Here is a 16,205-nt window from a genome sequence, read left to right as displayed (position 1 = left end):
CTTATATGCTTCAATCTTTATAATTTAGTTCTCACATGAGGGAGATCTCATATTGTAAATATTTTCAATCTGCATGTTTATGTATTTATTCCAGTTGTCCTGGCACAAGGTTATCAATGTTGCTGTGGGACCAGCCACTGGCTTTTCACATTTACAACTCCTCTGAAGCTTTTCTTGCCTCATTTCTGGTGCTGGGGAATTCTGATATTTTCTCCTCATCTCCATTGTACATTTTAGGGATTCTTGAAACTTTTGATGCCCAAACATCCACACTTTCCACATAAGTAAAATGTTTTACTTAGATATTTTCTAGCAGACATTGTAATCCTCAGTCTCTTTATTTGGAACACCCCCTCCCCAATATTCCATATGGAGTAGTTATGTGTAGAATGTGATTACTTCATTAATACGTCAAAGTATGGATACATTTTGAACACATTTCTGAAGTTGTAATCCCTTTCTTGATGAATAGTACCTGCACATGAACAGAATTGATGTTTTCTCTGGAGCAGTAAGTTAGCACTGGTAGAATCTGTTCTGTAATCCCAGGCCCTTGGGTTCCAGTGTCAATGCTTCCTCCTTAGATCCTCCCTGACCCTGTAAATTTACATCAGTCTCTATTTCTTAATCCAATAGTTATTTAAATTGATCTTCAATTACTTTGTATGTGGCCAGATATTATTTATGGGTTATATTCTAATTCACATTTTTCTGATGTAATTTCAGAGAGCCTAGAAAATATCACCTAGTGAATATCTACTTCCATGAAGTCAGTGATACATTTTTAGGTCTTAAACTTCAATATTTAAAATATTTGTCTCTGGAATTTGAAAATAATATGTATGCCTTCTTTACTGGATAGAAAGGCTAATCACTTGTTCATCTGATTAGTAATCAAAGTTTCTAAAATTTATTTAATACTTATGTTACTTTATATTTTATATAAATGTGTATTTCTATGACAGTTTTAGTGTCACCTAATATTATTTTCAATGTTGTAATTTTTATTTATATGAATCTTTGTGTTATACATTTTAATGTCATTGGTGTTAAAACTGTATGTGCAAATAGCTTGAAATAGCACCTAACACATCATGGATTCTATGTAAATATTCACCATCTATTTCATCACATTTTAACCAATTCATACCATTCTTCATTTGCTAACATTTTGTTTGTCCTCATTCAAATCTGTGTTGGTGTCCTGTCTACATATTAATGAAAGAGAGGAGGTAGGCCCAGACTTCCATCTTGATTAAATACTAAGACAAATGGCATATTTTCCTAGTTGTATTTATATACAACATTACATTTGTCTCACACTATAAATATGAGTATTAAGTATGGCAAAAAAAAATCTTTTTTTTTTTTTTAAAATCTTAACCTTCCTACAACAGATTTTGGGATATTCACGGATTGTCCACAACTTCCTTCTCCCAACATTATTTTTATTCTTACATCTCAACTTCCATGAAAACCTAGAAGCATGAAATACTACAAATTAGAAACAAATTCCCTGCTATACACAAATTGTAAAGCCAAGAAGAAAGAGAATATATGAGCACTCATACAGCAAGTAAATAGATTAGACTAATGAAAACTCTTCATCAGTCTAGCCCAGGCTCACATAGCTTCACTACTGAATTCTATTAAACACTTAATGAATAACCAATCCTTCACAAACACTTTCAAAGCAGAGAAGCAGGAAAACATCAATTCATTTTTGAGGCCAGTATTACCCAGATAACAAATCAGACAAAAGCATCACAAGAAAATAAATGTGCAGACTATTATCCCTCATGAATGAAGATGGAAATCTTCAAAAACTCTAGCAAACTGGATGAAGCAACACATAAAAATGTTAGACAAGCCTGGAATGGCGGTGCACACCTGTAGTCCAAGCTACTTAGGAGGCTGAGGTGGCAGGATCACTTGAGCCCAGGAGTTTGAGGTTATAGTGAGCTGTGACTCAGCTCTTCCATTATATCATGAAAGTAGCCAGAGACAGTATGTAACACATGTATTGGCTGTGTCCCATTACAACTTTACTTACAAACGCAGACTGTGTCAGACATGGTCCATGCATGGTAGTTTGCCACACCCTGTTTTAGAAAGCTCAGGTTTATGATGTGATGGAGAATGCCTATGAGAGCTCTTGTTTTAAATGGTAGAGTGAACATACATTGGAATTCTATCCTGCTTGACCCAAGCTCTTGATAGCGAAAGGTAGAAAAGATAGATAGTAAATAGATAGATAGATGATAGGCAGGTAGATAGATAGATGATAGATAAAGAAAATACATAGCTGTTCCAGAAAACAGAAATGGATAACTTCATGAACCAAAAGCAGAGTAATATACTTTAGAAAGGAAGCAGGCCGGAAAACCCACAGTTGCAAAGCAAATAGAATTTCCAACTGCCTCGTGTAGCCCCTTCCTGGAAGTAGTCATAGCCCAGGGTGTTCGACTTCTTCCTGTTTTTTGTTTGTTGCTTGCTTTTCTGTGGGGTTTTTGTTGGTGTTGTTTGCTTTTTTTAAAAAAAATTCCCTTTCCCTGCTTTTTTGTCACAGCAGCCTTTGTCATTTCAAACACCGCAAGTGTTCTTTAAAAAAAATTATATCAACCTTTCAATTAAAATGCAACATGTGTGAAACTTGGCATCTGGAGAGGTGAGATGGACAAAGGAGCCCTTATTCCTGCACGTTTTCATTCTCCAAACCTCACCTTGCTCACAGTAACAGACAATGCACAAAGCCACGTCCTTATGGACTGAAATTCTGAAATCCTTTTATGCCTGGCCTTTCCATCCTTCAACTTCCCCTCTCCCACGCTGTGAATGATTGTATTGGACATTTCTGTTTTAATCTCAGTGACAGGGAACACAGGTAGCTCTAATATAGCTGTGAACCAGATGCTTCTGTTTCTAGCATGTATTTATTTTGCAGCAAACATTTACATCCATGATTTTTCACTGTCTTTTTAAAATAATTAGGCAATATCTCATCTGAGGTAGGATGTTTCTAGTGGTTGTTTTCTGAGGGAGAAAAACTAATCTGTTCTCTTTCCACTGCATTCTAGGAACAGTAAGAGGACCTTGTGTATGAATAATTTGTTTCCACACTACAGAGTGGATACAACATATATAGACATAATTACATAGAAGCTCAACTAAATTTGCAAACATTCCAGAGTTTGGGTTTCCAATAATTCTTTGTGATTCTTTAAAAGGTAAAGTATTTTTTTCCCATAAAACATAGCAACATTTAAAATCACCCATAGAATGTCCTGCCATTTTTGTTTTTGTAGTTTCCTCATTTTCTGCAAAGCCTCGCTGAGGAAATTGACTTTGGATATCCTTTTACACTCTTCTGTTTTAGAAAGCATTGTGGTAAAACACTGAATCATCATGGTCATAAGTTCTGTTCACACTCTTTCTTTCTTTGAATATTTTTTCCCAGTGGCCAATATTTGATTCTGTTGTATTATGACTAAAAGGTAACCATAATACAACAAAATAAATTTGGGAACAAAATAAATTTTGTGAACAAAATTTGAGAACAAAATAAAGACGAGAAGTCTTTGGAATAAGTGATCCCATCACAATGAATCAATTTGCCATTGGAACATATTTTTACAAAGTAACACACATATGTTTCTACTGTAACAGAAAACATGTAAAGAACATTTGTTTTGATTTATATATCAGTTTGCACTGTTTAATTTTTTGTGTCATAAACACTCATTTAAAAAAACAGGACTAGTTAACAGTGTCAATTACTAGTAATTCATGGTATAAATAATTAAACAAGGAAGTGTTCAAAAAAACACTGTTTTAAATAAAGTTTTATTTTACATATTTTTTTTACTTACGTAGAAATTGCCAAAAAAAGAGCAGAGATTTCCCATGTAGCCGCAAGCTAGTTTCCTCTCATTAACATCTTCTATCCGTGTGTCTCACATGGCTCATTAATATCTTACATAATTTGTCACAGTTAATGAACCAACACTGATAGACTATTATTAACTAAAGTTCATATTTCATTTGGATTCCCTTAGTTCTGTCTTCCTCTGACCCAGGATCCCACCCAGGATCCCGCATGACATGTAGTCATCACGTAGGCTCTTCCTGGCTGTGACGTCAGGCTTTCCATGTCATGATGACCTTGATAGTACTGAGGAGGATTGGTCAGGAATTTTGTAGAATGTCCCCCATTGTCACTTCATGTTCTCAAGGTGAACTGTCACCTTTGATGTTCACTTGGATCGTTTGGCAGAGCTACCATTTGTCAGGTTTCTCCACTGTGAAGTTATTTTTCCTCCCTGTCCATACTGCATGTGTTCTTTTGGAGCAAGTCACTATGCAGAGCCCACACTTACGGAGTGAGGAGTTGGCTCCATCTTCTTGATGGCTGAGTGTCTACATCAACTATTTGGAATTCTTTTGCAAAGGAGATTTCTATGCAACTCCATTTGCTCATTCGCCTATGTATACAAATACAGACACCTAGATAATTACTTTAAGCTTTAGTTATTACTCAACACTGCTGCATTATGTTGCACAATTCATTCCTGTGTTGGCCATCGGTAGCTGTTTTTATTGGCTCTTATTTTTCTTTGATATATTTTAATTTTTTTAGTACTTACTTACTTTCTGATACTTCCAGATTATCCTGGCTCCTATATTTACTGTCCCAGTTCTAGTATCAGACATTTCTTCAAAGAGCCTGATTCCTTTCAGAATGGCAGGAAAACTTACATCTGGCTGCTGAATGAGCACATTGTATCTTGTCCCTCATTAGCAATGCTAGGAAGTACATGTGTGTATCTAACCTACCTACACACACCTAATTATAAAGTTTTCTATGTAGAACTGTGTGTATCTGCATTAAACTAAACATAAGTTTACGTTGATGTCTCCACCCCTGATCTACTATCACAGGGATCATTCTAGCCTTCTCGCCTTGCTAATTTGTAACCTCCCACTTCAACAGTGAGAAACCTGGTTCCCACCATCTGCGACTTATGTAAGTCATTGTTTTATTCCAGATACAGACACTGTGGTTTTACAGTTGTTCACAATTGCTTCTGTTGGAAAGAACTTTATAAAATGGAATCCACTGATGAAGTATAGTTCATTTACCTTCAGCCTACAGATTCTATTCATTTTCAGCGTGACTTAGGTCAACCCCATTTTCCCTGCACCTTCAGTGAGTTTTTACCTACATTTGTGTCTTAGTCCATTTTGTGCTTCTGTAACAGAATACCTGAGGCTGGGTAATTTATTAGTAAAAAAGGTTCATTTGGCTCCCAATACTGGTGGCTGGAAAGTCTGAGATTGGGCAGTTGCATCTGGTGGGGCCTCAGTCTTTTTCACCTCATGGTGGAGAGTGGAAGGGGAACAAGGGGTGCACCAGAGATCACACAGCAAAAGTGAAAGCAAGAGGGAAGCCAAGGAAGCCAGACTCTTTTTAATTACCTACTCCTGCAGGAATTAATCCACTCCTGTGAGAGCAGAACTCACTCACCCCCATGGAGGACGTTAATCTATTCATGAAGGATCCGTCCCCATGACCCAAACACTGTCCACTACGCCCCACAGCCCCACACGGCCACATTGGGGGTCAAATATCAACACTAGTTTTTGCGGGGACAAACTACATCCAAACCGCAGTGATTTGTAGCATAAATTCTTTTTCACATGATGTATTCTGTCCTGGGATACTCCACATCCTGAGTAATTTTATTTAATTTGAATAGAGTTTGATTTACCCATTTGGCCATGAAATTCTGCATATTTTGACAAATGCATTGTGGCAGATATCCCACTATTAAAGTATCATATGGAATGCTTTAAACCCCCACCCCATGGAGCCAATGGCTTCCCATCTGTGTAGTTTGCCTTCTCCAGTGTCTCATTAAATGAGGTCACACTGTGTGTATCCTCCTCAGACTGTCTTCTTCCCCTTAGCAGTGTGCATGCCAGATTCACTCATGTCTTTGTGTGGGCTGATAGCTTGTTCCTTTCTATGGCTAAATAGTATTCCAGTCCATGAATGTACCACAATTTGTTTATGCATTATGGGGAGCAAAACCTTCCTCTTCTAACTTTGTTCCAGGGCTGGAGACCTTCAAATTAACTGACAATAGATATGTTAGTAGGAGAGACAATACTTGGCTTCTTATTCCACAAGTATCATTGTGGGACAAAATTCATCAGATGGCAGGATCCAGTTTATAAAGAGGTAAAAATAGCCCCAAAACAAGAAACAAGACTAGAATCTGATAGTTCACAATAGCTATAGTTTTCCTTTAAAAAAAATGTTTTTTGAGACAGGGTCTGGCTCTGTCGCCCAGGCTGGAGTGCAAAGGTGCAATCACAGCTCACTGCAACCTCTACCTCCTGGGTGTAAGTGATCCTCCCTCCTCAGCCTCATGGTTAGCTGGGACTACAGGCACATGCCATCATGCCCATCTAAGTTTTGTATTCTTGGTAGAGATGGGGTTTCACCATGTCACCCAGGCTGGTCTTGAACTCCTGGCCTCCCAAAGTGCTGGAATTATAGGCATGTGCTGCCATGCCTGGCCACGTTGTAGTTTTCCATTGAAACATGAAATTTCTCTCTGTAGTAACCATCATTTTTGATCATAAAGTAAGACTATTCTTGTTTTAAAAATCAGTCTAGTTTTGTTAGATTTTGCTTGATTATTTACATAAGTGCAGCAAGAACAGGAGATGACTACATAGGTGCTTTCAAGTTTCTTTGCTGGGAGTTTTCATACAGAATCTCAGATTTCACTTTTAAAGGTCTAATTCAGGCTAAAAGCCAAGCTAAGAACATACTATCAGATTTCAGCTGCAGTCCTCATAGCTTTGTGTGAATTCCTCTCCTCTTGAAGCCCCCAAAATATCCCTAAATTCCTGGGCCCACCAGGAAATGACCTTCTTTACTAACCTGTAAGGCTGCGAACCCTGTAATCTAGGTATCAGGCTGGCTTTTCTCAGAGTGCTGTTGGGAATGAAGTTTTTGGTGTTCCAAAAAAAAAAAAAAAAAAAGAGAATTAACATGAAAACAAATGATCTCTTAGCGAGGCGAGCTTTACTTTCTGCATAAAGGCTGCTACTCAATAGCTGTCCAGCCACAAGAGCACACCAAACAAGGGAGACAGAGTTACTTATAACCTGATGTGTCTACCCTAGTGCTGTGTCCAGTTTCCATTGGCTGAAATAGGACCTCACATTTTACACTTTACCTGATTGGCTATTAGTTTAAAACTTTCTTAATTAGGTAAGGGGAATAGAACAAAGAAAGAAAAGGAAGTTGCCCAGGGATAGTTAAGGAAGCATCTCCAAATAAGGAATGGCATGCACTACGGGCTGGGGCTTGTCTAGTTCTGTCCAGGCCTGCTGGAGCAAGCTAGGACAACTGGTTTGGAACACACACACACACACACACACACACACACACACACACACAAAAATAGTGGATAGCTGTGACTTTATAATCTTTGAGGAAGAACTTTCCCATTTCTCACAGTGCTTTGTAAGCATTGTCTCCATAAAAGTCAACCTTACTTCCTTAAAATTGCTGGTCATAACTGATCTTAGGTACACTTCCTAAATATGATATTCCAGTAAAATAACCAAAATTTCCAATTATGTCCTGTTATAAGGCTAATAGATTCTTACTGGACTTTTGCTAACAACTATATCATCGTGAAAATAAGAGTATTCAGTAAGGATTTCAAAATTCTGCAAAAATCAGGCAGGGAGAAAAGATAAATGCTTCATTTCTGTTTACAAAAGTATAATCTACTAAATTGTTGTAAGTTACAGTTAGATTAAGAGAAAGAGATTTCTTAAATCCAGAAACTAGAACATTAAAGAACCAGCAGTGCTCCAAAAAGCTATAAAATTATAATCAATTTTCATCAGTTCATTCAGTGCCATGTAATCAATTCCAGTCTTGCTGGATCTTGGGTTAGCAGTGTCATGAACCCATCAATTTCTCAACCAGACTTCTGGAGATCTTCACTGAGTCAAGTGCATGGTCTTAAAGTTATTTAAGCAGTATCTTCAGAAGCCTATAACCAGAGTACCTGTCATGGGCTTTTCCGTGAGTCTCAGAGGGAGTCCTGTGTTGGAGATGAACATTCTGACCTGTAGCTGATTGCAGGAGCTTTCAGAAAAGCATCGGGGGAAGTAATATCTAAATAACTAGAGTATGAAATGGCTGTGATGAAAGATCTGATGAGAGTTCATTATACCACAACTGACAAGGATATTCGATTTTTTCTGTGGCATACAACATTTATTTATTTATTTAGAGACAGAGTCTTGCTCTGTCACCCAGGCTGGAGTGCAGTGGCGCGATCTTGGCTCACTGCAAGCTCTGTCTCCCGGGTTCACGCCATTCTGCTGCCTCAGCCTCCCGCGTGGGACTACAGGCGCCCGCCACCACGCCTGGCTAATTTTTGTATTTTTAATAGAGACGGGGATTCACCGGGTTAGCCAGGATGGTCTGGATCTCCTGACCTTGTGATCCACCCGCTTCAGCCTCCCAAAGTGCTGGGATTACAGGCATGAGCCGGTGCACCTGGCACAAAATTTAAAATAATAATTGGAATTATGACTCATTACTCTATACTGGCACATAGCATGGATAAGGAGGACATTGACACATTTCCAGGAATTTTATATAATTTCTGAAAACATAACATTTTACCCATACAAATATAACACAGGGAAGGTTAGGTATCTCTTTTTATTTGTATCTTATGTATCATTTTCCTTATAAAAAATACGACCTACTTTACCTGTGAAACATGCCCTACTTTTCTTGCATATTTGCATAGAGTTGTTTCTAGTTATTCTATTATGTCTAGTAGTTTTATTTACATATATTGATTATAATTTTAATACTTAGTAATCTCTTATTTTCCAGAGAAAACTAGGAAGTAGACAGTTATAAACTGTCGTATATTAGCATTCTATCATAGGTTAGAAAATGTAGGAATATACCATCTCCCAACATCTAGAGGGATGTGTTTCCTCATAATACAATTTCTCAGTGTGGCAGAAAAAAAGATGTTTATTAATGGGCCAAAATATCTTTAGTCTCTCTGTAAAAATAGGAAGCCAAAAGTATATAAACTTGAATTATTTATGTTCAGTAATTAACGTTTTAGTATTGTATCTTATTTATAAATGGTCTAGATATTTAAGGCAAATCTTTTACTTAGCTTAACTTTAAGGTTAAAAATTACCAAAAGTACTTTGGAAACTACTGTTGGGCAGATTTACTGTAAACAGATTATTTTTGAAATAATGCTTTTCGCTTTTCGCAAGATGGCACCGAAAGCGAAGGAAGCTCCTGCCCCTCCTAAAGCCGAAGCCAAAGCGAAGGCTTTAAAGGCCACGAAGGCAGCGTTGAAAGGTGTCCACAGCCACACGCAAAAAAGAAGATCCGCATGTCACTCACCTTCAGGCAGCCCAAGACACTGCGACTCCAGAGGCAGCCCAGATATCCTCGGAAGAGCACCCCCAGGAGAAACAAGCTTGACCACTATGCTATCATCAAGTTTCCGCTGACCGCTGAGTCAGCCAGAAGAAGACAGAAGAAAACAACACGCTTGTGTTCATTGTGGATGTTAAAGCCAGAAGCGCCAGATCAAACAGGCTGTGAAGAAGAAGCGCTATGACAGTGATGTGGCCAAGGTCACCACCCTCATTTGTCCTAATAAGGAGAAGAAGGCATATGTTCGACTGGCTCCTGATTATGATGTTTTGGATGTCGCAACAAAATTGGGATCATCTAAACTGAGTCCAGCTGGCTAACTCTAAATATATGTGTATCTTTTCACCATCAGAAAATAACGTTTTTCATAAGAATGACAAATTAATTAGAATGAAATCTATAAGCTTTAAGATTTTACATTTCTAGTAAGTATAATATTAGCTTATTTGACTAGAACTCAATCAGAATAGGAATTTATGTTTGTTTTATATTCAATAGTGATACCTTTGAAGACATAGTTGTTTTATTACACCAAAAATATTATATTAATCTTATTTAACTAAGTTTTATCCAAATCGTGTTAACTTAAAACACATTTGATCATTTCCTATATTTCTAGGGTTTGGTGAATATTTCTTTATAAATGCTTATTTTTTTCCAAGCCAAGTTAGAATAGAGCACTTTTAGAGGATTTTATAAATGAATTTTGCAATGCTATCTGGAGTTAGGAAAATATCACATATATTTATATAACATACATTAATAGATATACAAACACAAATAGAGATTTCATAGCTTTCATCCTGAAATTTCAGCCATGAATCGGGCATAAATATTCTGATGGTTAATTTTAGACATCTACTTAATTGGATTAAGAGACACACATAGCTGGTAAAACACAATTTCTGGGCATATCTGTGAGGGTGTTTCTGGAAGACACTGAGATAACCATGACCCAATGTGGATGGGCACTGATATGGTTTGGCTGTGTCCCCACCCAGATCTCATCTTGAATTGTAGTTCCTATAATCCCTACATGTCGTGGGAGGGACCCAGTGGGAGGTGATTGAATCACGGTGGTGGTTACTGCCATGCTGTTCCCATGACAGTGAGTGAGTTCTCATGATCTGATGGTTTCATAAGGGGTTTTTCCCCTTTGGCTCAGCACTTCTCCTTGTTGCTGCCATGTGAAGAAGGACGGCTTTGCTTCCACTTCTGCCATGATTGTGAGGCCCCTGCAGCCATGTGGAACTGTCAGCCCATTAAACCTCTTTGTTCTTTATCGATTGCTCAGACTCAGGTATTTCTTCATAGCTGTATAAAAATGGATGAATACAGGCATCATACAATTGGTTGAGAGCCCAGATAGAACAACAAGGAAAAGGAAAGGTGAATTATCTCCTTCTGAAATGGAAACATCTTTCTTCTCCTGCCCTTGACATCAGAACTTCAGGGTCTCAGACCTTTGGCCTCAGAATCAGAGTTACATCACTGGCTTCCCTGATTCCGAGTCCTTTGTGTCTGGAGTGAGCCATGCTACCAGCTTTCCTGGTTCTCCAACTCGGAGACAGGCTATTGTGGAACTTCTCAGCCTCCATAATTATGTGAACGAATTCCCCTAATGAATCCTCTCTCATCTGTCTATCTACATATATCCTATTGATTCTGCCTTTCTGGAGAACCCTGACTAATGTGATTACAATAACTACAAAATTCACTAGTTTATATAGAAGAATTTGTTTTTGTCTTTGCCCCATTTTATATTTGTATTATAACTCTGTATCTGGAAAATGGAACAAGTTTTTTTCTTCTTCATATGAGGGCTAAAGCTTTTCTCTCACCAGCATTTTTGGAAATTTTTAAGGTTTTTTTTTGTTTTGTTTTGACGTATAATCTTAGAGTTCTTGTTTTTTCTCCAGCAATTTGTCATTTTTTAAAGAGTTTAGCAGTTCTAAGACATATAGACCAGCTGTGCTATCTCACTGTGGTTTTCAGTTCTCTATTATGTTGAGTATCTTTTTGTATGTTTACTTGGCATCTGTAGATCTTCTTTGGTGAGGTGTCTGTTCAGATCTGTGTGCATTTTTAATTGAGCTGTTTAACTTATTGTTTAGTTTTAACAATTTTTATATATTTTGAATACAAATTCTGAGATCTGTATTTTGCAAATATTTTCTTCAATATGTGGCTCTTCTTTTTGTTCTCTTAACAAGGTCTCTTCCAGAGTATAAACTTTGAATATGAAGAAATCCACATTGTCATTTCTTCTGTGTATATCAACCTTTTCTGTCAGTTGTTAAAATTCATTACCAAACCCAAAGGCACATAGCTCTTCTCTATAGTTTCTTCTAGAAATGGTATAGTTTTAGATTTTTAGTGTAAGGATGATTTTGAGTGATTATTTGTGTAAGTTGTAAAGTTTTCATCTACACGGATATCATTTCTTATGGCTTCCAATTAACCATTCCCTCACTATTTTTGGGAAGGACACAGGATAGTGGGCTCCGTTAGAATAGATAGCTAGACATGAACAGGAGGGGGAGCTCCTGAAAAAGAGAAAGCCTGGGAAGGCTCTCCTGGAGGGACACCAAAAATTCACGTTAGTAGCATCTCTAGTGCTGGAGTGGATGGGCACTTGTCAATTGTAGGTAGGAGGGAGAAGAGGTACCTATGCAGAAAGAAACACCCTAGAACTCCTCTTAAGATGCCCCAACCATCATTCGTTCTGCAATAAAAATGTCAGAATATTGCTAGGTACATGCTGATAAGAACAACAAAGGGGACATTCTTAAGAGAAACCTGGCACCATAAGTACAGATTAGGGCAGAGAAGGACATTCAAAAGAGATGGGCAGGTGCAGTAGGTACAAACGTGACCGCTGTCAGCCGGCCTGTGATGGCGGGAAAGAGGCTGGTGCCAGAGTGGATTCGGATTGATCACCACACATGTACCTCAGCCAACAGCAAGGAGGTCCCACATGCCTAAGTGGGGCAAGTCGGGGACCTAAGGCAGTAGCAGGAAAACCGGACAAAGAAAACAGGCGGAGACTTGAGACAGAGGCAGGAATGTGAAGAAGTCTAAAATAAAATTCCCTGCGCAGGACTCTTAGGCTGTTTTCATGCACGATCAGTCCACTCCTCCCTATTTTTCTACAATAAGCTCTTTACACTGTATTTCTTTTGAATCTTTTGAATGAAGTTATCTGCCATCTTTGTACTGCCTCTTGGTGAAAATCTTTCTTCCAAGTTAGACAAGAACTGGGACATCAGCTCTCCCCAGTAATAGCTCCATTTCAGTTTGAATTTACAGAACTGATGGGGCTTAATAACTGGCGCTCCGACTTTAAGTGGTGCAGGAGGTGGCCAGTAGCGGACGCCAGCCGTCACACCAGGAGCAAGAGGGCCCTGCATAGTCCCCATCTGCCTGCAGGTGGCATGCTGCCACGACACTGCCAGCAAGAGGGCCTGGCAGTGTCCCCAGCTGCCAGCAGGGGTATACGACGACTACACTGTGAGCAAGAGGGCCCTGCAGTGTCCTTAGCTGCCAGCAGGTGGCGCACGGGCACCACAACATGAGCAAGAGGACCCTGCAGTGCCCTGGTTGCCAGCAGGGGGCGTGCTGCCACTACACTGGGAGCAAGAGGATCTTGTAGTGCCCGCAGGGGCCAGAAGAGGGCGTGCCCCCACTACACTAAAAGCAAGAGGGCCCAGCAGTGTCCCCAGCTGCCAGCAGGGGAGCCAGCCACCACTACACTTGGAGCAGGAGGGCCCAGCAGTGTCCACAGCTGCCAGCAGGCGAGCATGCTGCCACTACACTGTGAGCAAGAGGGCCCTGCAACGTCCCTAGCTGCCAGCAGGCGGCGTGCTGCCACTATACTGTGAGCAAAAGGGCCCTGCGTGCCCCGGCGCCAGCAGGGGGCGCTGGCCACCAGTGTAAGCAAGAGGGCGCTGCAGTTGCCCTAGGCGCCAGCAGGAGGCGCAGAGGCACAGCAACGTGAGCAAGCAGGTCCTGTAGTGCCCGGCTTTTCAGATTACTGAGGTTCCACCCGTCTCTGCGCCGCACCCCCGGCGACGTGCGTCTCTCTGCCTGCACCGCGCCCCCCCCCCCCCGCCGTGCGACTGTGCACCTGTGCGCCTGCACCACGCCCCCCCAACCCCCGGCCTGGCGGTGTGCATGTCTGCGCCTGCGCCGCGCCTCCCCACCGGGGCCGCGCCGCTGTGCATCTCTGCCCTGCGCCGCGCCTCCCCACCGGGGCCGCGCTGCCGCGCATCTCTGCGCCTGCGCCGCGGAGCGACAGCGCGCCGCCGCGCCTCTCTGCGCCTGCGCCGGAGCGCCGCCGCGCCTCTCCGCGCCTGCGCGCGCGGTGCCTTTGCGAGGACGGAGCTGCGTTCGCCACAGCACAGACCCGAGGCATCGCGAGGCGGGCTGCCTTTGCGACTCGGGGACTGGAGCGGCAGCGTTCTCAGCACAGACCTGGCGTGCGGGCCAGGGCACCGCGAGGGCGGAGCGCTTCTGCTCAGCACAGACCTGGGGACACGCAAGGCGGAGCACCATTCTTCTCAGCACAGACGTTGGGGGCGCTGCCTCGCTTTGGGACAACTCGGGGCAGCATCGACGGTGAGTAAAATCCTTCCTGTTTGCAGCCCTGAATAATCAAGTTCAGAGACCAATTAGAAGGGTTCAGTGTGCAAAATGGGAAACCAAAAGCCCCTCTGAATCTTGCCCACCAAAGTTCTCCCAAGCGAAGGCAAGGGGCCACAGTGCCAGGTCCACACTGCAGCTTCGAAACACAAATGCAGCACTGCTAATGTAGACATGACACCAAAAATATGACACCCACATTACTCATGTCACAAGCACCTGTAATGCTAATGCACTGCCTCAATAAAAAAAATTAATGTAAGATTGGCAATCCCCATGCTGCTGTGCAGTCCTCACACAGTAATCGTAATAATCCACATTAACAAAGTACATACAAACTTAGTAAGGAACCTAGGGTTAGGATTAGAGTTGTCATCAGGGCCCGGGTTAGGGTTAGAGTTGGGGTTGGGGTTAGGGTTAGGGGTTAGGGTTGGGTTAGGGTTAGGGTTAGGGGTTAGGGGTTAGCGTTAGGGTTAAGGTTAGGGGTTAGGACTTAGGGTTAGGGCTAGGGATTAGGGTTAGGGTTAGGGGTTGGGTTGGGTTAGGGCTAGGGGTTATGGTTGGGTTAGGGTTGGGTTAGGGTTAGGGGTTAGGGTTAGGGGTTAGGGTTAGGGGTTAGGGTTAGGGTTAGGGTTAGGGTTAGGGTTAGGGTAGGGTTAGGGTTAGAGTTAGGGTTAGGGTAGGGTTGGGGTTTGGGTTGGGGTTGGGGTTAGGGGTTAGGGTTAGGGTTAAGGGTTGGGGTTGGGTTTGGGGTTAAGGGTTAGGTTTAGGGTAGGGTTAGGGTTAGGGTTCTAATTGCAACGTGGGATAGGAGGATGTGACACCCAATATCGCAGAGAGTAGAAATACCCTTGTGATACTGTTCTTAATCTTCAGGGAGGAAGAGGATATTACTCGAATACAGACGGGTGTACGTTCTCTGTACAAAGCTGGTGTACACCCGTCTGTGCAATAGTTGACAATTTCCAGAGGGGGAGGTGATATTACTCACAATATGGTAAACAGGCTGTGAGTCCACCGTGGTTCCTAAGAGCCAGGGGGGCAGAGGGGCTGGCTCTTATGACCCGCCTCGCGGGGGGGCGATGGGGGTCCTCCACCCCCTGGAGATTCTATTCAGATCAATATCGTCAGGTGGGTGTACACCTATTGTGATATTGAAAGTAATACCATGCTCTCTCCTTCCCTGGACATTAGGAACACTATCGCAGGTGGGGGTACACCCACTGCGGTATTAGGAGTCATATTAGTATTACTTGTTATTCATTTACGATTCACATTAATATGAATTACCAATATTAATGTTAAGAAATAATTGCCAATTAAAGGTTTTCAGGTTATTAATATTAATTAATATGAGCTAATATTACTGTGTTCTAATGAATATGATCAGTCCCAGTTGTTAATATCAGGCGTTATTAATAGTTAATATTAATTATTGTTATCTTCACTATGACTCTTGAATGTTAATTATCATTATTATTGGTATTGATTTTTAAAATTATACGATCAGTTATTAATATTGATAATTATTAATATCAATTAATAATTGATATTATTAATTGTGATAAGTAATATTGCGACCTTCCTCACTGTATTATTGGGAGTCATATCATCCTGTGGCCCTGAGGAGAGAAGGCATTTCTCTTTCTGTCTCCTGTCTCTGAAGAGGAGGAGGAAGTAAAAGTTGAAAACCAAGAGGATTGAAGTCAGTGGCAAGACCAGCCACTGCCACTGATGAGCCGGCCTGAGGTGAAAAGATGAACCCCCCCTCCCCCACTCTAAGCACATGTGCTCTGAATCCATCAGGACCCTTTCACGTGGAACCTCTTAGAGTTGTAAGCCCTGAGAAAAGGCCTAAGCAGTCTGTCTTCCTTCGGGGTGCTCAGCTCTTAAGATGCGAGTCTGCCGACGCCCCCGGCTGATTGAAAGGAACCTCTTCTTTCTTGGATCCGGCGTCTGAGGGGTTTTGTCCGCGGCTCGTCCTGCTCCACTTTTTGGTTCACATGACCGGGAATCGAACCTGGGCCGCAGCGGTGAGAGTGCCGCTCCT

At 41.4% G+C, this 16,205-nt stretch overlaps 1 pseudogene; it reads left to right on the top strand.

Annotated features, from left to right (window-relative positions):
- Positions 1-6,162: 6,162 nt before the first annotated feature.
- LOC100607599 lies at positions 6,163-9,856 on the top strand (annotated as a pseudogene).
- The last annotated feature ends 6,349 nt before the right edge of the window (positions 9,857-16,205 follow it).

This window comes from Nomascus leucogenys, chromosome 17 (assembly GCF_006542625.1).
Source record: "Nomascus leucogenys isolate Asia chromosome 17, Asia_NLE_v1, whole genome shotgun sequence".
Classification (NCBI taxonomy): Eukaryota; Metazoa; Chordata; class Mammalia; order Primates; family Hylobatidae; genus Nomascus; species Nomascus leucogenys.
The sequence above is the reverse complement of the archived record's forward strand: the minus strand, read 5'-3'. Positions and strand labels throughout refer to the sequence as shown.